This window comes from Muntiacus reevesi, chromosome 10 (genome assembly GCF_963930625.1).
Source record: "Muntiacus reevesi chromosome 10, mMunRee1.1, whole genome shotgun sequence".
Lineage (NCBI taxonomy): Eukaryota > Metazoa > Chordata > Mammalia > Artiodactyla > Cervidae > Muntiacus > Muntiacus reevesi.
Genome location: NC_089258.1, coordinates 12,533,552 through 12,559,228, shown reverse-complemented (window position 1 = coordinate 12,559,228; position 25,677 = coordinate 12,533,552). Strand labels below are relative to the sequence as shown.

The 25,677-nt window shown below is 39.7% G+C and overlaps 1 long non-coding RNA gene and 1 pseudogene across 1 annotated transcript in view; one reads left to right on the top strand and one right to left on the bottom strand.

Moving 5' to 3' along the window:
- Positions 1 to 25,677, bottom strand: part of LOC136176649 (uncharacterized) — a 65,809-nt gene that overhangs the window by 2,699 nt on the left and 37,433 nt on the right. Inside the window, exons 3-4 of the long non-coding RNA XR_010664605.1 lie at positions 1,557 to 1,642; positions 78 to 333 (exon numbers count right to left, since the gene is read on the bottom strand). This is a non-coding gene — a long non-coding RNA (uncharacterized lncRNA). The remainder of the gene's footprint in view (positions 1 to 77; positions 334 to 1,556; positions 1,643 to 25,677) is intronic.
- On the top strand, positions 16,441 to 16,544 carry LOC136143919 (small nucleolar RNA SNORA70; annotated as a pseudogene).

The window sequence follows — 25,677 nt, the reverse complement described above, 5'->3', positions numbered from 1 at the left end:
TCACAATAAAGGGAAGAGCATTTTTTTTAAATGAAGATAATCATGAAATATGGAGTTTTGTCCCCCAGTAGACTTACCTTGGCAGAGAATATAGACACCTGGGTAGATAATGGTTAGGAAGTCAGGAGAAAGGCTCTACCAAAATAGGCAAACAGTGCCTTCACACCTGTAGGCGAAAACCTCCAAAAAGCAGGAAAGCTAATCACCATGTTGTTTCTTCCCAAAGGAAGTGCTCAGGGTATAGCCTTGTATCCACTTCATCCATAGTCTTGGTCAAGAGCATCAACTTCTGAAGAGTACTTCCTGTTTCAAGTGACTATTGCAGACAAAAAGCTGAAAACAAATAACATGGAAACAAGTAAAAGGGGCGACTGACTCAGGGAGAAAAACACTAGCCAGTTCCCCCAACAAACCAATGGTAGGTTAATAGACTTCTTAAAAATCACTTCTTTGTGGGGTTTGTTTATTTATTTATTTATTTATTTTTATGGGGTCTATTTAATAAAGATGAAAACACAGTACACTTTTGCAAGGCATTTTTTCTTCAGTTGTGTCATTTACTGTGTTGCATAAGTGGCAAACTCTTTTATACTCTTGCCAAAAAGAAAAGTAGGGGGAGGACTAACAAAGAACATTCTCCAGAGGAGAATCCAAAAGGAAAGAATTGGCAAAATGTTCTGAAATAATGGCAGATAGTTCTGCTGGTCCCATATTGGACTTTATCTTGAAAAGATCGTGTATTAAATTATATAGGGCTCTTAAAAATTCAAAGAACTCTTACTTTGACAAAACATTTTTCTATCATCTGGTTAGAATTCTTGGACCAGTTAGCTCAGATCTGCTATTTCCTCCCCATGTGTTTTGCAAACCATGGGAAGAGGGGGTCATTTTTTTTTTTTTCTGCAGGAGTCAGGAATGAGACGCAATTATGGGGGCCTGTGTACAGGATGGATGATATTGTCCCCCAAGCCAGCCAACATAGAAGACCACTTGTCTGCATCCAGGCACTGCTGATTGAATTTGGCCTGATGTATCTTACAAAGGGCCTTATCGGCCAGCTCTCCTCCTCTGTTTATTTAGAAAGGAACCATTGTGTGATGTGGTTATTCTAACAAGGACTGCAGAGCAAATACTGCTTTTGACATGATGAATCTTCAGAGTGCATGTGTGTATGCATGTGCATGTGCATGCATGCGTGCACACACACACACACACACACACACACACACACACACACACACACACACAGAGTCCCAGAGGCTCTCCTGCCTGGTATGTATGGAAAAGCCTCAGATTGGAGGTTATATATCTGAAGTTCCAGCAGACAGATTTGCAGTCAGCCAGAGGATTTGCTATCCTCCGTCTTAACCAACAATATTTTGGGGGGCAGTTTATATTCAGAAATCCTGTGTGTTGGAATGCTGGAATAACAGCAATTTTTGGTAATTTGCCTGGGTTTGCATTTGTATTTTCTTTGGCCTAATCTGCTTAATTAAGACCTGAACTCTGGCTGGCTGCCAGCATTCACAGAGCATGTAGGCACCAGATTGACTTACCTCTATTTCTGTTGACTGAAAAATGACATTCCTCTTGCTTTGTGAGCCTCTTGCCCTGGGGAAAGGCATATATTGAATCCACTTGCCTGAAAATAAAACTTTAAGTAAATAAAGATACAAAGTGAATGTACCCATTTTCCCATTTATCCCTCATCCTCTAAAAATCAAGATGTGTTAATAAGGACTCCATCTCAAAGGGAAACCAGTAGTGAGCATAAATTAGCTCTTACTGAACAGATGAGGGTTCACTCGGAAAGAAACATTCAGGCATATGCTGACATGTCTGCTGAGCAGCCCCCATGTTCAAGCACCGATGGGAAGTCTAGACAAAGGTCCCCCAATCTTGCTTAAGTCCAGAAAGGGACAGAGACGTGTTCATAGCAAGCTCTCATATGAGCCAGCATGGAAGAAAATCTGTTTTGGAGATGCAAGCAATGTGTGCCCAGAAAGGGACTTTTATTTGTTCTGGGAGGTGGGGTTCCTATAGAGGCCTCATCTGAACTGAAACTCTTTCCCATCAGTAGCAGTCACATGCATATGCCCTGACACGGAACAGCACAAAATGAAACACACTTTCCTTCCCAGTGAATTGGAACATCCATATGTGCATGGATGCCTGTACAAATGTGTTTATAGGTGTGTATGTGTGTGTGTGCTTGTGTATTAGTCACTCAGTCATGTCCAAATTTTTGTGATCCGCCAGGCTCCTCTGTCCATGGAATTCTCCAAAACGAATACTCGAGTGGGTAGCCATTCCCTTCTCCAGAGGATCTTCCCAACCCAGGGATTGAAATCTGGTCTCCTGCATTGCAGGTGTATTCTTTACCATCTGAGCCACAGTGATAAATTAAGGAGAAGAAAAATAGTTGATAATTTTTTATGATATATATATTATTGTGTCTTCCCAGATGGTGAAGTGGTAAAGAATCTGCCTGCCAATGCAGGAGATACAGAAGATGTGTATTTTATTCTTAGGTTAACAAGATCCCTTGGAGTGGGAAATGGCAACCAACTTCAGTATTCTTGCCTGGAAAATTCCATGGACAGAAGAGCCTGGTGGGCTACAGTTCATGGGGTTGCAAAGAGTCAGATATGACTGAGCTTGTACAAATGCACAAATATTGTCTAAACTATTTTTCTATATTCTAAATTCAATTCAGTTCAGTTCCGTTGCTCAGTCATGTCTGACTCTTTGCAACCCCGTGGACTGCAGCACACCAGGTTTCCCTGTCCATCACCAACTCCCGGAGTTTACCCAAACTCAAGTCCATTGAGTTGGTGATGCCATCCAGCCATCTCATCCTCTGGCGTCCCCTTCTCCTCCCACCTTCAATCTTTCCCAGCATGAGGATCCTTTCCAATGAGTTAGTTCTTCGCATCAGGTGGGCAAAGTATTGCAGTTTCAGTTTCAACATCAGTCCTTCCCATGAACACACAGGACTGATTTCCTTTAGTATGCACTGGCTGGATCTCCTTGCAGTCCAAAGGACTCTCGAGAGTCTTTTCCAACACCACAGTTCAAAAGCATCAATTCTTCAGCACTCAGCTTTCTTTATAGTCCAACTCTCACAACCATACATGACTACTGGAAAAACCATAGACTTGACTAAACAGACCTTTGCTGGCAAAGTAATGGCTCTGCTTTTTAATATGCTATCTAGGTAGGTCATAACTTTCCTTCCAAGGAGTAAGTGTCTTTTAATTTCATGGCTCCAATCACCATCTGCAGTGATTTTGGAGCCCCCCAAAATAAAGTCAGCCACTGTTTCCACTGTTTCTCCATCTATTTCCCATGAAGTGATGGGACTGGATGCCATGATCTTAGTTTTCTGAATGTTAAGCTTTAAGCCAACTTTTTCACTCTTCTCTTTCACTTTCATCAAGAGGTTCTTTAGTTCTTCTTCACTTTCTGCCATAAGGGTGGTGTCATCTGCATATCTGAGATTATTGATATTTCTCCTGGCAATCTTGATTCCAGCCTGTGCTTCATTCAGCCCAGCATTTCTCATGATGTACTCTGCATGTAAGTTAAATAAGCAGGGTGACAATATACAGCCTTTACGTACTCCTTTTCCTATTTGGAACCAGTCTGTTGTTCCATGTCCAGTTCTAACTGTTGTTTCCTGATCTACATACAGATTTCTCAAGAGGCAGGTCAGGTGGTCTGGTATTCCCATCTCTTTCAGAACTTTCCAGTTTATTGTGATCCACACAGTCAAAGGCTTTGGCATAGTCAGTAAAGCAGAAATAGACGCTTTTCTGGAATTCTCTTGCTTTTTCGATGATCCAGCGGATGTTGGCAATTTGATCTCTGGCTCCTCTGCCTTTTCTAAATAGTGAACATCTGGAAGTTCACTATTCACGTATTGCTGAAGCCTGGCTTGGAGAATTTTGAACATTACTTTACTAGTGTATGAGATGAGTGCAATTGTGCGGTAGTTTGAGCATTCTTTGGCATTACCTTTCTTTGGGATTCGAATGAAAACTGACCTTTTCCAGTACTGGGGCCACTGCTGCTGGGTTTTCCAAATTTGCTGGCATATTGAGTGCAGCTCTTTCACAGCATCCTCATTTAGGATTTGAAATAGCTCAACTGGAATTCCATCACATCCACTAGCTTTGTTCATAGTGATGCTTCCTAAGGCAAACTTGACTTCACATTCCAGGATGTCTGATTCTAGGTGAGTGATCACACCATCATGATTATCTCAGTCATGAAGATCTTTTTTGTACAGTTTTTCTGTGTGTTCTTGCCACCTCTTCTTAATATCTTCTGCTTCTGCTCGGTCCATACCATTTCTGTCCTTTATTGAGCCCATCTTTGCATGAAATATTCTCTTGGTATCTCTAATTTTCTTGAAGAGATCAGTAGTCTTTCCCATTCTGTTGTTTCCCTCTATTTCTTTGCAGTGATCACTGAGGAAGGTTTTCTTATCTCTTCTTGCTATTCTTTGGAACTCTGCACTTAACTGTACATATATTACATATATGGTGGTGCTAGTGGTGCTAAGTCGCTTCAGTCATGTCTGACTCTGCAACCCTATGGAATGTAGCCTGCCAAGCTCCTCTATCCTTGGGATTCTCCAGGAAAGAATACTACAGTGGGTTGCCATGCCCTTCCCCAGGGGATCTTCCCAACCCAGGGATCCAATCTGCATCTTTTATGTGTCCTGTATCGGCAGGTGGGTTCCCTACCATTGGTACCACCTGGGAAGTGGGAGCCTGGCGGGCTATAGGCCATGGGGTTTCAAACAGCTGGACATGACTAAGTAACTAAGCATACACATATATATATACCCTATAAGTTTACACAAACATGTATAAGCATATATATATATACACCATTATTGGCTAAGTTCCTATCTGTTTACATATCTAAATTAACTATTTCATTCAAGAATAATTTATAAACAATAGTATGTTAGCTCTAGGTGCATATAAAGTGAGACAGTATTTCTTTACATCACAAAGTGATCATACATGGCAGCTACATGGCAAGCTCAGTGCAACCAACCATAATGGAGTCTAACTTTTCTCGTTCAAATCCTGGCTCACCCCATCCACCATGTCTAATCATGAAGTTACTTAAAAGTATTAATATTCTCCTCTACAAAATAAGGATGATGACCATATCTGTGTCATGGGATTGTTACAAATCTTTAGTGAGACAGTATATACAAGACGCTTAGCATATTCTTTGGTACAAAGTGAGCATTCAATAATGTCATAGATTACTATATACAACTGAACTAAATACACACATCATGCAACTTAAACAATAGAATTGGTTTCCTTATAATTAGTTTACTGTATTTCACTAACTGTATAATAATTGAATTATTAAAATATCATAGACTAAGCAATAGGCCAACACGTTCTTTTCTACTTGTATTGATTTTTCTTTCCTGGTCAGCCATAATTCAAGTCATGTTCATCTAAATGCAAGGGCATTTGTAAAGGTCAATAAAGGTGGTGATTCCCAGTTGTTATAGCTCATCAAGACAGACTTAACATCAATGAGAACTGTATTTTGAGATTCCTGTTATCCTTAGTGCCTCTTTGTGATGAATCACCACAGATAGGTCCTCATAACTATAAAAGGCATTCATGTAAATGCAACAAAAACAGGTCATTGCTAGATATTTTGGTTTGTAACTCTTCCTCACAAGACTTTATGACCTTTCTAAAGATGGACACATTTATCACAGCCTCTCCCACAGCAAATGGCAGTACATTTGGCTTATCTAGGACGGTTGCTGACTTCCCAGGTGGCACAGTGGTAAAAAAAAAAAAATGTACCTACCAATGCAGGAGATGCAAGAGACACAGGTTCCATTCCTGGGTCAAGAAGATTCCCCTAAAGTAGGAAATAGCAACCCACTCCAGTATTCTTGCCTAGAAAACTCTATGGACAGAGGAACCTGGCAGGTTACAGTTCATGGGGTTGCCAAGAATCGGACATGACTGAGCAACTGAGCACACACACAAAGGACTGTTGGCATGAATAGGGAAGAAACAAGCACCTCCTTATTTTTGAATGTAGGGCGTATGACATGTGACTTGATCCATTTGATTTAATGGCACAAAACTTCGTGGCCTTTGCCTGGTTACAAATCTTCAAAGACTATCTCTAACCAAAGAGTCACATTCAAAATTTTAATCTATGTAGGAAATGGAAGATATATGCAGTTTTTCTGTAAGAAAGTATGTTAGGTTCTGAGAAACACAAACAGTAGCTACTCAATATTTGTGTTAGGGAACAGTGTCTGTGCCACAGGGCTTAGGAATGTAATCTTATAGAAATTTGTGAGAAAATATCCAGAACTTTAGAAAAAATAAAAACCATAGACACTTAGGCCAGTGATGATAGGGACCATCTTCTTGAGAAGTGCTCAAAAAGAAATTGAAGTATTCATTTAATAAAATTTCCATTCAATACTAGTTTCAAGACTTTCCCATTGACATAATGAAGGTTTTCTTCATCACCCTGGCCACTGATCCTTCTCCACCTTCTAAATTTCTAGAGCAATGGCTGTTTGTGTGCACCTCCTGCCATAGGACATAGAGTATAGAGTTCATTATGTTTTCTGTGAAAATTCACCAGCTCCCAGTCTTGATTCTAAGCTGAGTCCAACCCTGAGCTCTATTCCCCTGTGACTGATCATGACTTAAGTAACACCTTGCCATCACACAATTCCTTGCCAAGTGAATACTTAATCCAGAGTAAGATGCTTGGAGATTAGAATCCTTGATATGTGGAGTTTTCATGTTTCTTCACTTCTTCAGGAAACACTGGACTTTATTGTTATGCAAGAAATTCCCTCACTGTAAGTGAGTCTACATATGCTGTATGCCAGACAAGAGCCACTTGAGTTACTTGAGCTGAGTTACCATCTGCCCAGGGGTTAATCTGGGTGGGAGTGTTTCCAGTTTATGTTGTATGTCTGTGTAAAGACACTGGGCCAATCAGAAAGTCGATAATAAAAATAAGTGAAATTAGTAACAAAAATATATAAATACCATATTATGAATAAACAAATATACCATAAGGAGATTTCAGAAAGACAAATGTGGGTTATTTGAAAATACTAATAAAATTAACAAACCTCTGGTAAGATTGAACAAAAAGTTTGTTTAAAAAAAAGAGAAGATTTTTCATACTTCCATTCCCAGCCTAGACGGAGTATAAGGAATAGGATCTACAAAACCACCTGAAAAAAACAAACACAATGGAAAAAATATTTGAAACAATGGTTTTCAACACTTTGGACATCAGAGGCAGAAGACCATGATCCCTAAGAGGCACAGAAAAAATAAGATAAGGCCTAGGATTGTTTCATATTTATACCTTGCGAGAGATTCTAAGCCACAGCATGGGAATGGAGAGATCAGGCAGGTCCCCAAATCGAAGAGCTGACGATAAACATTTGGATAGGGTAAGGTGGCTGGAGTTCACAGGGCAGCATACAAGGAGGGTAGCTGCATAGAGAGAGAACTCCAGAGATAGCTAGAGGTTTTCCTTTATGTATGCAATATAGTGAGCAGTGCATATATGTGAGGAGGCTACTCAAGTCTGGGGAAAGATCTTCCCCAAAGACTCAGATACAACAGTACCTGGCATGCACACAAGATGGCCAGCAGTGTCTGTTACCACCAGGAAAACAATATAATTCATCTAGCATTGAATAGAATATTCAGAAATGGGAATAATTAGCACTAGACTAAACACTACTCTGGTCCCAACTGATAAATACTAAAATCAATCTGCCTCCCAGTAACTCAACAGCATCCCATAGAAAAAAAATAAAGAATATTTAGAAGAATGCAAGAATATCCAGCATGTTTGGCATCCAATCAAAAACTACCAGGCGTCCGAAGAAGCAAGAAAATGCAAGCCACAATGATGAGAAAAAAATCAATCAAAAGATTATACATTGCAAAAGGAAAGAACAGTTGACTTGAGAACATAGCAAGAGACACCATCTAAAGTCAGATACAAAGGGAAAAGTTTCTCAAAACGAAAACAAGAAATAGAGCTTCATTAAGTTGTGAGACCACATCAAGTGATCTAATATGCACAAAATTGAAGTCTTCAAAGGGGAGGGTGCTGGAGAAGACTCTTGAGAGTCCCTTGGACAGCAAGGAGATCAAATCAGTTAATCCTAAAGGAAATCAACCCTGAATATTCACTGGAAGGATTGATGATGAAGCTCCAGTACTTTGACCACCTGATGCAAACAGCCAACTTATTGGAAGAGACCCTAATGTTGGGAAAGATTGAAGCAAAAAGGAGAAGGGGGAGGAAAGAATGAGTGGTTAGATAGCGTCACTGGGTCAATGGACATGAAGTTGAGCAAACTCCGGGAGATAGTAGAGGACAAAGGAGACTGGAGTGCTGCAATCCATGGGGTCAGAAAAAGCTGGACATGACTTAGTGACAGAACAACAACAACAGAGACCCTAGCCAATATGTTGACTTCTTAAGTAGACCATCAGGAGTAAGAGATCCACAGTTAAAAAAGTAGAGAATATGGGAATCACACCCAAACTTCACCCGGTATATGTTATATATATATGTATATGTATATGTATATACAGGCACAAAGTATATGTTAGTGCCTGGCATTATTATTCTATTATTACTCTTATTCCCAGCCATCCTAAATCTTAGTAGCAATTATCCCCAAAAGATTCTTCCAGCTGTACACTCTGCTTCATCTCTGTAGATGGGACCAGTGTTTTCTCTGTGAAAGGATTGTCCCCAGGCCATCACCAGGACCTTTAGAATATGTTTGAATGGTATCTGAACTGGGCTCAGTTTGTGGCTTCACTTTGTAGTAAACATGTCACCTTGGACAAATTACTTAAATTCTCTGGCTTCAGTTTCTTCATCTGTAAAATAAAAATGGTGTTTATCTCAGGGTTGTAACCAGGATTAAATTAGATAGTATGTGTAAAATGCTTAGAACAGTGCTTATCACATGGCAAACTATAAATTTTTGTTATCATTGCCATCAACAATTTAAGATTATTCTATTAACATCCAAAATTTTAATATTGCTTCTTGTCATTGTAGAGACTGCCTCCCTAGAACTGAAAAATTATATGATACAGTTATTTCTTATCTATTATATAACTGGATTTCTAAAATCCAAAGATATAACCTAGTGTAGTTGATTTGCATTTCATTTTCATGTGTTTTACTTTTCTCACTGCCCCCTTCATTTCTTATTTTTCTATTATTGCTCACTACAAGTATGATAAAAATTAACCACATCTGTTATTTATCTTTTCATCCTGGGGCAAGGCAAATGTGTATAGTTCCCTCAGCATAACAGGAACCATATGGAGCCCATGGAATTATATGTATTATCAGTTTACAAATTCAAACTTTTCCAAAGATTGTCCACTAGCAGCCCAGGGTTCTTGGGTGCAAGAGTTTGCACTGTGATGTTTATACTCCGCAAACATGTTGGTATAAAACATGCTTGCAGCTGGCGCCTCATCAGAGTGATGGGGCTTAAAAGTGGTTTCCAGTGGTTCTCAGACTCTGCTGTACATTAGAATTGCTTCAGGGGCTTTAAAATTCCCTGTTCTCAGGCCACACCTCATACCAGTTAAATTAAAATATGTTGGGTAAAACAGATCGGCAGTGACATTAGTATTTTTTTTTCTTTTTAATTTTTAAGTTGATTCCAACCTGCAAGCAAGTTTGAGAAGCAGCAAGAGCTTTTTAAAAAAAAAAAAGAAAGACTAAATTACTTGGTCACTATAAGGGGAAAGACCAAAACACACTTTAGCTTGATGCCACTTGTTGCCATCCTCATTGGGTGATGCACATGTCAGGGTAAAAATTTCATCTCAAATTCCAATTAGCATCCCTGAAGTGCAGCACCTCATGAATATCCTTCTCAGAAACAGTGAGCACTGATTGACTAGGCCCAGAGGATACAATCTTGCTCTATTAAAAATAAGAGAGAAAGAGAGAGACTTAAGAGAAGAAACTTAATCCATTTGTCCAATTTTCAAGTCAATTGCTCTTCACTCAACAAGTTACATCCGGGGCTTAACACAAGTTCTGTGTCTGTTATGCTTAATCACATACAGTTGGCCTCCAGACAGAGATCAGAAGGTGACATATAAGGTATGTTCCAGGCACCAGCTGGCTCCAATTCAGTGTCCTGGAAAGAGCTATGCTGAACAGTGGGTCACTTTTCAGAGGATGGCCCACTGGACGCCTCTTAGAAGACAATCTGCTTTGATCTCGAAGGGCATGTTCACTCTCATGAAAATCTCTGGGTCCCACAGTCTCTACAATGAGCTCAGTGTCTACAGAATCCTTTCCCAAGTCGTAGTCTTGTTGCAGAGAAACAATGAGGCACTTGAATTTTCTATGAAAAGCTGTGTTGCCATCAAGAACTGGATCCCTCATCTTGATTTCTTTTTTTTTTAATAGAAATAAAATTTCAAACAATAACTCTCCTTTGATATGTAAAGATGTCTTGCTCCGTAGAACTGACCTCTGATTGGTTTGGGTTAGAGATTTTAGTGATTACAGATTATCTGTAAAATGAGAGACGAGGCTCTGAAATGATATAATCTCTGAGACTACTTCTGGTCTTAAGTTTAAGGTTATCTGATTCTGATCATCTAGAGGTAGCTTCGTATAGTTAAAATTAGACAAAGGTTAAAGTACCAATTTTACTATTTATTTTAGGCAAATTACTTATTCTTCCTGGACCTAAACTTTTACACTTCTGAAAGGTGATTTTCTTTATTCTTGCCCACTCCCCCCAGATCTAGAGTCAGATGGCTAAAAGCACGTATCCTAGAATCAAACTGCACATTCTGTATCCCAGCCAAGCAGACTAAGCTATGTCATTTTGAATAAGTTATTTAACATCCCCATGCTTTACTTCCTTTCCTTATAAAATTGGAATGTTTACAATTAATATTTCATAAGGTGATCACAGGGATTAAATATGCTGATGTGTGTTAAGCCTAACACAAAATCTGACAAATAATAAACAATTAAACATAAAAATCATCGCTATCATCATCATATCATCAGTGTAAAATGACACTGTATGAATAGCATAATTATAGATACAGAAGACATGTACATTCCCATCCCCCTTGCCCTCCCTTATTTCCAAGAATCCTCAGTCCTGAAAGCTTTGTTAACACCTGAGACCACAATTGTCAGAGCCTCAGTCTCAGTTGAGGAAAGAGGGACAAGCAGAAAAGAAACTCTTCATATTTCTGTTTCTAATTCTTTTCTTATTTCTTCCTATTTCTCAGAAACTCTGTATTAGCAAAATAAGTTAGGGAAAATCTAATCTTTTCCTTTCTTTACTTAAACCACTCAATGCCTAATAAAATATTCTCAGTTTTCCAGAGGTAAAATATAAATTTCCTCTGCAGGGATGAACAAATGGAAATAAATTACCAGATTTTTAATTAACATATAGTTGATTTACAATATTATATTAGTTTCAGGTGTGATTTGATATTTTTAGAGATTATACTCCATTTAAAGTTGTTACAGAATAATGACTATGTTTCCCTAGCTGTACAATATACCCTTGTTGCTTATTTATTCTACATAGTAATTTGTATCTCTTAATTCCATACTCTGATCTCCTCCATTCCCGTTTCCCTCTTCCTACTGGTAACCACTCATTTGCTCTCTATATCTGTAAATCAGTTTGTGTTTTGTTATATACATTCATTTGCTTTATCTTTTAGATTCCAAATATAAGTGAAAACATAAAGTATTTACTGTTTTCAGTCTTGACCTATTTCACTAAGCATAATACACTCTAGGTCCATTTACATTGTTGCAAATGGCAGAAGTTCATCTTTTATGATGATGAAGTAACACTCTAACAGAGTTTTACCAAGAGAAGGTACTGGTCATAGCAAACACCCTCTTCCAAGAACACAAGAGATGACTATACACATCAATATCACCAGATGATCAATACCAAAATCAGATTTACTATACTCTTTGCAGTTGAAGATGGAGAAGCTCTAGACAGTCAGCAAAAACAAGAGTGGGAGCTAACTGTGGTTCAGGTGCTTTTGCAAAATTAAGACTCAAATTGAAGAAAGTAAGGGAAAAGACTAGGCCATTCAGGTATGATCTAAATCAAATATATTATGATTATACAGTGTAGGTGACCAAGAGGTTCAAGGGATTGGATCTGGTAGACAAATTGCCTGAATAACTATGGACAGAAGTTTGTAACATTGTACAGGAAGTGATGACCAAAACCATCCCCAAGAAAAAGAATGCAAGAAGGCAAAGTGGTTGTCTGAGGAGGCCTTATAAACACCTGAGAATAGAATAGAAGTGAAAGGCAAAGGAGAAAGGGAAAGATATATCCATCTGAACGCAGAGTTCCAAAGAATAGCAAGGGGAGATAAGAAAGCGTTCCTCAGTGATCAATGCAAAGAAATAGAGGAAAACAATAGAATGGGAAACACTAGAGATCTCCTCAAGAAAATTGGAGATACCAAGGGAACATTACATGCAAAGATGGGCTCAATAAAGGACATAAACCACAAGGATCTGACAGAGGAAGATGAGATTAAGGAGAGGTGGCAAGAAGACACAGAAGAATTGTACAAAAAAGAAATTAATGACCCAGATGACCACAATGATGTGGTCACTCTCCTAGAACCATCCTAGAATGTAAAGTCAAGTGGGCTTTAGAAAGCATTACTATGAACAAATAAAGAGGAGGTGATGGAATTCCAGCTGAACTATTTCAAATCCTAAAAGATGATGCTGTTAAAGTGTTGCACTCAATATACCAGCAAATTTGGAAAACTCAGCAGTGGCCACAGGACTGGAAAAGTTCAATTTTCTTTCCAATCCCAAAGAAGGGCAATGACAAAAACTGTTCAAACTACTGTACAATTGTGCTCATTTCCCATGCTAGTTAGGTAGTGCTCAGAATCCTTCAAGTTAGGCTTCAGCAGTATGTGAACCAAGACATTCCAGATATACAATTTGGATTTAGAAAAGGCAGAGGAACCAGAGATCAAATTGCCAACATTCAATGGATCATAGAAAAAGAAAGGGAATTCCAAAAAATAAAAAATAAAATCTACTTCTGCTGCATTGACTATATTAAAACCTTTGACTGTGGATCACAGCAAACTGTGGGAAATTCTTAAAGATATGGGAATACCAGACCACCTTACCTGTCTCCTGAGAAATCTGTATGCAGGTCAAGAAGCAACAGTTAGAACCAGACTTGGAGTAACTGATTGGTTCCAAATTGGGAAAGGAGTACAACAAGGCTGTATATTGTTCCCCTGCTAATTTGACTTATATACAGAGTACATCATGTGAAATGCCTGGCTGAATGAAGCACAAGTTGGAATCAAGATTGCCAGGAGAAATATCAACAACCTCAGATATACAAATGGCACCACTCTTATGGCAGAAAGCAAAGAAGAACTAAAGAGCTTCTTGATGAGAGTAAAAGAGGAGAGTGAAAAAGCTGCCTTAAAACTCACCATTCAAAAAACTAAGATCATGGCATCCGGTCCCATGACTTTATGGCAAATAAGTGGGGAAAAACTGGAAACAGTGACAGATTTTATTTTCTCAGGCTCCAAAATTACTGCAGATGGTGACCGCAGCCATGAAATCAAAAGAGGCTTGTTTCTTGGAAAGAAAGCTATGACAAACTGAAACAGAATATAAAAAATCAGAGATATCACTTTGCCTACAAAGGTCCATACAGTCAAAGCTTTGGCTTTTCTAATAGCTATGTACGGATGTGAGAGTTGGACCATACAGAAGACTGAGCACTAAGGCTTTTGAACTGTGGTGCTGGAGAAGACTCTTGAGAGTCCCTTGGACAGCAAGGAGATCAAACCAGTCAACCCTAAAAGAAATTAACACTGAGTATTCATTGGAAGGGCTGACGCTGAAGCTGAAGCTCAGATAATTTGGCCACCTGATGTGAAGAGCCAACTCATTGAAAAAGGCCCTGATTGTTGGGAAAGACTGAGAGCAAGAGAAGGGGGCGACAGAGAATGAGCTGGTTGGATGGCATCACTGACTCAATGGACACGAGTCAGAGCAAACTCAGAGGCATAGTGAATGACAGGGAAGCCTGGCTTGTTGCAGTTAATGGGGTCACAAAGATTTGGACATGACTTAGCAACTGAACAAGAGCAACAACAACATTCTATTGTTTCTGTGATTCTTCCACATCTTCTTTCTCATCTGTTGATGAGTACTCAGGTTGCTTCTATAAATGGGCTATGGTAATGCTGCTATGAACACTGGAGTGCATGTAACATTTTCAAATTAGGGTTTTCATTTTCTTCAGATATATACCCAGCAGTGGAATTTCTGTGTCATTGCTGTAGTTCTTTTAGTTTTTGAGGAACCTCCAAAATGTTTTGTGGCTGCACCACATAATGGCTGCACCAGTTCACAATACCATCAGTGTACTAGGGTTTCCTTTTCTCCACATTCTCACCAACATTGCTATATGCAGCCTTTTTGAGGTTAGTCATCATTTTGACACTGTAGCTTTGATTTTACATTTCTCTGATGACTGTTGTTGTTCAGTCACTTAGTTGTGTTTGACTTTTTGTGAAAGTTTTATTTATCATTCGTAAGTGAAAGTAACTGAAAGTCATCTTCAGGAATGAAAGGCTTCAGAAAACATTTAATACGTATACTCTTACTTTAAAAATTGCTCAAAGAATGCTGCAACATATTCAAGAATGGAGAAGCGATAATATTTTCTTCAAATACTAGTGAACAATGAAATTAAAAAATCCACAATTTAGACTAGAAAGTTAATGCATATGAGGCATAACACGAATGTCAGCAGTATGTCTAAAAATAGAAAACTATTGCTGTATTGTAAAAAAAAAATAGCAATCTTTATCTTGAATCCTAAACAATATCAGTTAAAATGAGAAAGAAAAAGTCTAGAGAGGAAAGAAAAGTATATCAAACGTGTAGTCTTTCAGAGAGGAAAGTAAGAACTCTTATTTTGGTTTTCACACTTTTTTGAGATAAAATTTACATAACTTGAAATTATCCATATTAAAGCAGCAATTTAGTGGCATTTGGTCCATTCACAGTTTTGTGCAGCTACCACCTCTTAGTTCCAAAGCATCTTCATCATCTCAAAAGGGGAATGGGAGCAACTGATTAATGGCTATGAAGTTTCCTATGTGTATGGAGTTGCCTATTCTGGATATTTCACATAAATGGAATAATATCACACTTTAACTTTTGAAGCTTGCTTTGAAATTTGAAATATAAAAGATGCACCTAAAACAATATGATTTATAAATTAGCAATGAAGAGGTGGACCAAAATGTCCTAGGCAGAGAAATTCTGTTTTGTTCTCCTAAGCTACCAAATTGCCTATGGAACATTTGCTAGACTACCAGGGAACCATCATCTGTTAAGTAGTTTTATTTGGGGAAACCATAGGAAGATTTAAACTTAGCCTCTCAAATCTATGTCTACCTGATGTCCAAAAACCTGGACCGACTGAAAAATCTGATAATTACTACATGGAAAATTATGGCACCACTCAAGTCAAGGTTTATGCAAAAGAATACAATCAGATATGACTAAAAGAATTTCTTGGTCTTGAATGTCTGGTTAGGAAAACTGCCTTACAAGGGATATCAAAAGTATCCAAGTTCCCTGTTTTTTTTCACATGCTTAAACAAATAAGTTCAGACATCCCCCCTTTTTGTTGAGTGTTTAATAGTGTTTCTGTGGTCTAATGTAGACAATCACAATAATTTATATTCATAGAAAACCGTTTATTCATGATATTTCAAGTACTTGAGCAGAACAAGCAATCCCAGGTCCCTGAAGTCCCAATTACATTGGAGGTTTGCAGTTTTCCAGGGGTGTTGGGCCTATTCAGATACCATTCTGCCTCCATCCTTTTTTATTTTTTCCTCTCACATTAGAAAATATGCTATAGGACCATGCACCCCACATATTTGCTTCTGAGAAGCCTTTTTCTAAAAAGGAAATGTCCACAGGGGGTCACCTCTTGTTTGAAGCCTTTTCTTATCCTTCCTCCCTCCCCTGCCCCAACATGACTCAGCACTGGCAGCAGAATTAATTATTTTTTGCATTTCAATCTGCATTTTGGGCTTCCGTGGTGGCTCAGACAGTAAATAATCTGCCTGCAATGCAGGAGACCCGGGTTCACTGTTTAAACCTCTACCATGTTTTAATAAGGTCTATGACCTTTATGATTTAAGAAGTCCTAGATGTGAATTCTAGCTCCTTCCACTAATTAGTTGTGTATATTTGGGTCTCCGTGTGCTCATCTCTAAATTGGACACAACAGCCAGAATGATCAGAAAGAATCTTTATGCAAATCAGAGCAGATAGGCTGCAAAGAGCAGCCTCCCAGGTAAGTGTATGCAGCCTCTTGCCTGTACAGGTCGCCGTAAGGGACCTTGGAAACAGCCCTTTATAGTGAACATTCATGATTGGCCTGCTGTCCTCAGCCTAGGCTCCAGACAAGTGTGCAAGGTAGCTTTGGAGAGTCCCAGGGCACCGTGGCCAGGGTCTACATTGGCCAAGTCATAATGCCCATTTGCACCAAACTGCAGAACAAGGAGCATGTGATTGAGGCCCTCTGCAAGGCCAAGTTCCCTGGTCAGCAGAAGATGCACATCTCCAAGAAGTGGAGATTTACTAAGTTTAAGGTGGATGAGTTTGAAAACATGGTTGCAGAAAAGTGACTCATCCCAGATGGCTGTGGGGTCAAATACATCCTTAATTGTGGCCCTCTGAACAAATAGTGGGCCCTGAACTCATAAGAGCCTTACCTTCCTTACACCTACCGATAAATCCTACTTTCCAATCAAAAACAAAAAAAGAAACAGTGCAGATAAAGAACTTAAGACAAAGCTGGTACATAGGAAGTGCTCAGTCACAGGTAGCAATGAGTAGCAGTGATCCCAGTAGTCATCCTGGTTTTCAACATCACTGTATAACTACAATTTGGGCCATATCAATAAATTTTTTCCATATACTTGCTCACATGTCTTTCCTACTAGGTTGTCTAATCCCAGAATGACAGGCCCCTGGCTTGTTTGACCTTGTTTTCCCAGTACCAAGCACAGGAGCTTCATAAAAGTTGATTGAATTTATGAATGAATTACTTTTGCCCACGATTACCATTTTTAGTCTTTTTTTTTTTAACTTTCTAGACAATTCATAATCCTCAAACTATCAACAAATGGCAGTTTAGACTTATTTTCAACTGTCCTTCCCTTGAAAGCTATTTATCCAGTCAGTAACACTGACAGCCTTGAAATTCCCCTCTGGCTAAAAAGATAAGCCAAATGAGCTCATGGGGAGGAGAAAAGAAGTGCTTGGAAGAAGAGCTTTACTTATGATTAAGTAAACTCACCCAATCCTTAGGAATGAGAAGGGTTTGTTTAATATTGTTTCTTCTTATCTGACTTACAACACTTCAAGTTCAGTTAATTTTGAAATTTTATTTGTGCCTATTGATAATATCTCATGGAATCTCAAGGTGATGGGCTGGAGACCCTTAAAAGTTTTGATGGTATGTATGAATTTTGTCTGTTACACCAACACATGCTTAAAGGAAGCTTCCATTTGTCGAGGACCCCAGGGCTCCCCTAGAAAGCCTGTATATTAACAACTATAACTAATGTAAGCTATATGATTGACAGTTGTTTACTAAGTGACAGGCACTTTCTAGATGCTTTACCTATGTTGTTCATAATTCTCAGATTCGTTTTGAGAAGCAGACATCAGAGAATCAGTAACACTTTTAGTTGCAGATGAGAAAATATTTGACTTAGTTTAAGCATTAATGATCACATACAACAACAAATATGAAGATGGATGGCCAAAGACTCATTCAGCAATTCTATAATGTTACCAAGAATCCTTCAACCTCTTTCCAGCAATTCCTCCCACCATTTTCAGCACACTGGTTTTATCCTTGTGACCGAGACCTCATGGATTCAAGATGGCTGCCAGTTCTCCAGGCATCACGCCCACCAGTGGCCACCCCAAGTGGGAAACAAGAACCTGTTTCCTCTTGAGGCTCTGACTTAAGAATTTCCTTACTACTTCTTTAGGTAGAAGTTTAAATTATTTTTGCTCATCCTAAAAGCACTTACTGGTGAAGTATGGGGTTTTCATTGCTGTCTTCTATCAGAATTTGTCTACTGGGACTGATCTTCCCTGAGTTTGAGAGATCTCTGCCAGTTATCTGAACCCAAAATCTAGGTTCCATTGACACCAACCCCAAATGGAATAGAAGAGTGGAGAGTTCTGACAAAATGTGGTCCACTGGAGGAGGGAATGACAAATCACTCCAGTATTCTTGCTGTGAAAACCCCATGAACTGTATAAAAAGGCAGTCTTCAACACCACCACCAAATTAAGGATATTTGAGGTTTGCAAGAAAAATAAAAAATAAAAAGTCCTTAGGACAAAGGCATTTCTGAAAAAGCAAATAAGGAGAAGAGTAAAGAGAAATAGTTTTTTTTTTTTTAATACCTACTATAAGCCAGTAACTGTGTTATTTACTTTGTCTCAATAAGATTTAGAACAATTGATTTTTCAGAGAGGGGTCCAGAGAGGTTAGGTAATTAGCCCAAGATCACACAGTATTTCAATGTGATACAGTAATTTGAAACCAGGTATTCTAATTCCACAGCCCATGACCTTTGCACGTAACTGCCCTGATCTTTTGTATAAACACACAAAATGAGATGTCTGGAATAAAAATGTATACCACGAGGTAGAAAGTCTGAAATCAAGCAAAGGTTTGCTGGGGGAAGGGAAGTAGAGGGTAGGTGGTTGCCCAAGAAGCCCTTCATTCCTCTAATTGCCTGGGCTTATGCTTTCAGACTGCATCAGTTGTCTTACTGCCCACTGATTGGTCCCTCAGAATCATCTCTGCTTCTGACAGTTTCCCATAAATCTGTCCAGATTCAAATTCTTTCTCATTTAAAAGGAGCCACACATTTACAGCCACGTGAACAACTTGATGGCCACGGAATGTGTGGGGTCTGGTAGAATAACTGAGGTCACTTAAATTCTGTGTAATTACCTACCCTCATCTTCTCATCTGACAGTCTCCTTCTGAGATGTCATCTGGATTTGAAAGCGGAAATTAATTTTGAGCTGAGGTATATTACAAATGAATTCTGCAAAGCTCTTACTGCCATATGTAATTCTCTACATGGGAATTCTCTAATACTAGGGATAATATAAGTGATAAAAAGTTCTGAAGAGCAAACATCAAAGTATCTTTTAAGAAGTTTCAATGGGGATTAAGAATGAGGAGAGACCCATTACTTGTCAAAGCTGTGTAGATAAGTAAAGCTCCAGAGGCAGGCAACTTTGGTTTGCCAGCTCTGCCACTCACTGGCTTAAGATGATCGACTTATTTATCTGACTTCCTTAATTGTCTAAACGAGACTGACAAAATTGACCTCTCAAGTGTTTGTGACCATAAGTGAGGCAAAATTCAGCACACTGCCTGGAACACGACAGGCCCACACAGCTGTCCCCTTCCCAGTTTCCCTTCTGAATTGGCACATTTCTGCCCACTCAGACCAGGACTAAAAAGCCAACCTGCCCCAAGGCTGAGAATCAGATGAAGAAAAATGAGTAAAACCAAATCCCCTTTCAGCATTTGGTAGTCATCAATTAGGAGCCCCTCAAGTCATAGGTCAGAGTTTGACATTATGGCTAAGGGAAGCCAGTTGGCCTAGAAGTGGAAAAACTGTCTAGCAATTAGGAAAATTTATAGATATTTCTCAAAACTCCTTGAGTCCTGAGCTGGGGAAAAGTGTAGTGGTATGTGTTTTATCAAAAGCTCAAATAAACCCAAGTCCCATCAGAATCACTGCTTAAGAGATGTAAGAAGACAGGGAAAGAATGAAAAGACAACGAAAAGAAATATTTCGCAAGTTTTATTAGCTGGGATAGCGGGCAGTCACGCACTCTATTTTTCTGTCTCCTCAGGCAAGCCTCTGCAGACCAGAGGGAGAGTCATCCTCCCCTTGTTTGTTTTATCCACAGCCTCCAAAGGAAAAGATTTTAGAGATTGCTTTTTCACAGACGTATATACTGTCTCACTCTGTAATCCAGAAAGCAGATGTTTTCAACTCCCCCTTGGAAATGAGAAGTGAATGCCATTTCTTTTTTCTTTTCTTTCTCTCTTTCTTCATACAGAAATTTTTGCACAATTTAAATATACTCTATGCAGAGAGTATTTCAATTCAGAGCTTCATTTTGGCTTTTTCTTTCTTTGCATAGATTTCCAATTTAGTGTGGATACTGTAATGCTTTGGCACAAATAGAAAAAAAGGAAAAAAGTTCTTTTCCAGGACAGAATTGTTTGCATTTTGCCTTGACGGTGCCACCTGACCCCTCTGGGAAGGGTTGGATTTCTGCACATCCATCACACCCACAGAGGCCATGTCAAAGCCCAGCCCAACCTCTCTTTTGCACATGTATGGCTGGTTATTCACTACATGTAGGCTGAAGATGAGAACCTGAGGTGGAAAAAGTGGATTCCCGCCCAGCCGCTCAGGACACTGACCCTTTTGTGGGCCAACTCTCCTCTCTTGTTCCTGTAACTGTGACATTCCATCACTGTTCAGAGCTATTTCAAGTGTGAGCTTGTAAGGTATCACTTCTCCAAAAATTCTAGCCCATAACCACTAGCTTTCAGATATGAGGGAAAAGATAAGTGTGTAATAAAGCCAAACATAACAATTAATGCATCAGGATTCCTAAGTGCATTTTGCAATAGCAGATTGTGTTGCAGCTGATGTCAGAGCTGACGTGTTGTTAATCCAATAAAAGTGCACAGGGATTTCTCTAAACCTTGACTGGGCACACATGAAAATGCTATCAGACAATTTGACATTTTGTTTGAGTTCACTGTCTATCATCTTGAAAGTACTCCAGCTTGATTTATACATATATCCTTTAGACAATTTTTCCCTTACCTGTTGAAGTCAGTTTTCTATAAATTCTTCAAGGAGCAAAGGTTTAGCTGATCAGAATGAGAATCATAAGTAGGTCTGGAAATTCCCTGTGAGGCACCAATGCCAGTGTTTCTTGGTATTGCTTAGGCTAAGAACTTGGATGGAATGGAGGGATGAATCAAACTATTGGGATTCTTTGTCTCTGAAATCAGTGAAGGCATTCTTTGCTATCATATATGATAAAAGCATTGAAAGTGGCTAGATTCCCTTTGGTACCTTTCCCTAATTAAGCCAGTTCTGAAATGAGTATTGCACACAAGCAGAGTCCCAGGGATTGCACACTGGTCCCTCGGAGCCATGTGGTAGGGTGACCGGGAGAGGGTGTGAGACGGTAGAGCAGAGTGTATGGAGCTGACAGCGTGAGTGTGCTGTCTGAAGGGCAGCCACGACTCCACTCCCATGGGATTCAAGTGTGGCAACATTTTCTGATTAATTTTTTCCAAGAAAAGTCAGAAATCCTGATGCTTAAGTGGCAAGGTTAGGGGAAACACTGAAACCATCTGCACCGTACCCAGGCAAGATAGTAGCCACTTGCATGAGCTGTCTTAACCACAGGAGGTCCTGGTTAAGGATCATGGGACTAACAAGCTACCACGAGCCAGCAGAATTCAGGAAATATCAAAAGGAGATTGGAGACGTTAATCCATGCGTCCTACCGACCTCCCAGAATCCTCCTTGATGGAATCTGTCTTGGCTGAGCAATGCATGAACCAGCAGAAAGGACCTTGTGTTAGAATGATTGTCCATAAATCTCAAGACTGTGAGCCAAGTGGCAGGGGAGTCCTCCTGAGTTCCCTTAGCCTGTTCCTCTCCACCCAGGCACCCCTTCTCAATAAAGTCACCTGCTGTGTCAGTACGCGTGTCTCCTCAGACAATTCATTTCTGAGTGTTAGACAAGAGCCAACTCTCTTGCCCTGGAAGGAGTCCCTCTCCCTGCAAGAGAATCTTTAAATGTTGGAAACCAATTCACATTAAAAAAAAAAAATTCTATGTATGAATAAAAGCATCTGAGTACTGACCTCGGCTTGTATGATATCAGTTTTAACCTCTGCAATGATCAGAACTTGGACTTTTGTCCCATACAGCCCAGCAGTCTGGGGCTCCATGGCTGGGGAGTCACAATGACCTTTCCCCCATGACATCCCAAAGTCCATCAGTCAGCCTTCTGCATGGAGCATGAGCCAATCAGAGGGCTGCTTTCCCACAATGCATCTTGCCGGACGTCCACCACAGACAACAGGACACTGACTAATTATATAATTGTTTGTTTCCTGTGAGTGTTGTAGCAAGTTACCACAAACTAGGTAGCTTGAGACAACACAAATGAAGTCTGACACGGTTCTCACTGGGCTAAATTCAAGACAGGGCTGTGTCCCTTTCTGGAGGCTCTTGAGGAGAATGTGTTTCCCGGCCTTTTCCAGTTGCTTGAGGCGCCCGCCTTCTTTGACTCATGGCCCTTTCATCCATCTTCAAAACCAACAGTGACAAGTGGAGTCCTCAGGTCATACCACTCTGAGTTTGCTTCCCTCGTCACATCTTCTCTGACTCTTAACCCTCGGCCTTCCCTTCCATTTCTGAGGATCATTCTGATTATGTTGGGCCCACCTTGCGTGCAGGCATGCTCAGTTGCTCAGTCATGTCTGCCTCTTTGCCACTCCATGGGCTGTTGCCTGCCAAGCTCCTCTGTCCATGGGATTATCTAGGCGAGAATACTGGAGTGAGTTACTATTTTCTCCTCCAGGAGATCTTCCTGACCCAGAGGTCAAACCTGGTTTCCTATGGGTCCTGCATTGGCAGGTGCATTCTTTACCACTGAGCCATAATTTTCCTATTTTAAGGTCAACTGACTGGCAATTTTAATGCCCTGAAGGATAAATATGGAGCCAAATGTTCTCAATGTCTGCTTTAAATGTTTGGTTTCCCAGAATGTGTACAATGACCCTACTCACCTTTCACAACTCCTGTACAGTGAGTCCTCTACATCTGAACAAATTGAGTGATTTCTGTTCTAAGAGTAGTCATAGGTCCAATTTGTTTGTTAACACAACAAAGTTAGCCTAGGTATTCAACTAGCACAATCAGCTATATAGTACTGTGCTGTAATAGGTTTACAATACTTTTCATACAAATAGTACAGAAAAAGCAAACAAAAAATAAAGAAAATATTTTTCATCTTACAGTACAGTACTTAAAAAAGTATAGTAGTACAATACAGTAGCTGGCACACAGGGACTGGGATTGAGTGAACAGGCAAGAAGAGTTACTGCCTGGAGGAGGGAGAGGAGGTGGGAGATGGTAGAACTGAATGATCCCCAGCAATGAGAGACGGAGGGCAAGTTGCAATTTCAAGCACTCCTGTTGTCGATGGAACGCAAGTTCTAATCTTTGAACATTCTCAACATGAGGGTTAGTTCCCCGATGGTTCAGCGATAAAGAATCTGCCTGCAATGCAGGAGACAGGGGAGATACAGGTTCCATCCCTGGGTCAGGAAGATTCACTGGGGGAAGAAATGGCAACCCACTCCTGTCTTTGGCCATAAAATCTCACAGACCGAGGACTTTGGCAGGCTACAGTCCATAGGGTTGAAAAAGAGTCAGGCTAGAAACAGCAACTGAACCCACACACTCACACCTACACACACATTGGCATAAAGGGGACTTACTGTAACCCACAGGGCATTTCAGGATGACATTTATTCAGTTACTTTGCATTTGAATCACAGGAAATTTTCTTCAATTGTATTTGTTTTCCCTAATCTTTTGAGGCTCATACCTCACCACTTAGCCACTTGCTTTCTCCTTTGCATGAAAAAGAAAAGTTTCAGGTAGTAAAGGCCATTTCCTGTCTGCTCACTTTAAATTCCTAAAACCAATAAAAGACTTAGTTTTATTATTTTTGCCTTTAAAAAAAAATAATTTACTAAACCTTTATTGAATGACTTCACTATGTGTAACACTGTTAGGTCTGGTATGGGCAGACTAAGAGGATAGTTCAAAATGAATAAAATGACCTCCAGTCTTCAATTACCTTATCAAATGTATCAGTTGAGTGGTAGAGGTGACAAACAAGGAAGACTGGCTGTTGGAGAACAGAGAGTGCTCCACAGGAGATGCAAATGAGACAAGAGTTTCAAAATGCCAAATGGAATGTTGCTCTTATTGTCTGATTTTCTGCCTTACGATACCAATTCAGTGCTAATATGGAAAAGAGAGAATATTTCAAGTTGAGTGACAAGTTGAAGCAGGATGGGAGGTCAGAATCAGCACTGCAGGTGAGGACAAGGGGACAATCAAGGATGGGGCTCCCTTAGATTTCATCTCATTTTGCCCTGCTTTTGGCCAATGCATGCATTTTTTTAGAGGTCTGCAAAACTTTTAGCATGATCCTGTGTGCATGTGTGCATGCTAGGTCACTTCAGTCCAACTTTTTGCAACATTATGGATCATAGCCTGCCAGGCTCCTTTGTCCATGGAGATTCTCCAGGCAAGAATACTAGAGTGGGTTGCCATGCCCTTCTCCAGGGGATCTGCATCGAGGGATCAAACCCATGTCTCTTATGTCTCCTGCATTGGCAGGCAGGTTCTTTACCACTATTGCTACCTGGGAAGCCCCTATCATGGTCCTAAACACACGATAAAATACAACTTGCAAAATTCAAGAGACAAACATAGCCTATCAAAATAAAACCATAAAATTATTACTGTTGGTTGTCACTTTGCAAATAGCTTATTGTATCAAAATTATTCAAAAAGAAGTCTGTCTTCTCCTCTAGGAGAGACTTTGAGAAAGAAATTGATTCTGATTTAACTTGTGTTTCCAAACTTGAGTCACACTAAGCAACTTAGCACCTGTTTGATATGGACATGATTTGAATTCTACTCTGTACCCCTTTGCTTAATATCATAAAAACACGTTACTAGGTAAGACTTGGCTCCCATGAATTCCACCACCTTGACTTCTGCCTGTGATTATGTGATTATGTATAAAATTAAACTTGATAATCAGTGGACCTTAAGATAAAGGAGAGTATCCTGGATTACCCAGGTAAACCCAAGGTAATCTGGCCCCTAAGGGCAAAGGGGAAGACAGAAAGATGAAGCAAAAGAGACAGAGGAAGAAGAGATGGGTAGCCTGAGAATATTGATGCCATTTCTGGTTCTGAAGTTTAGGGATCATGTGTAAGAAATGGAGAGAGGCTTTTAGAATCTAAAGGTAGCCCCAGCCAACAGGCAGGAAGGAAATGGGGACCTCAGTCCTACCACCACATGGTACTGAACTTTGTCAATGATGTACATGAGCTTAAAAGTGGATTCTTCTCCAAAGCTTCCAAAAGAAACACAACCCTGCTAACATCTCGATTTTAGTCTAGTGAGATCAGTGTCAGACTTCTGATTTACAGTACTTGAAGGTAATAAATTTGTCCTATTTTAAGTCACTAAGTTTATGGTAATTTTTTAATGGCAGCAATAAATAACTAAAGCAAACACCAGTTGTAGCTTCCTCAAAATCCTTTCATAACCATTACACTCTTGATCTTTCCAAAGAGAA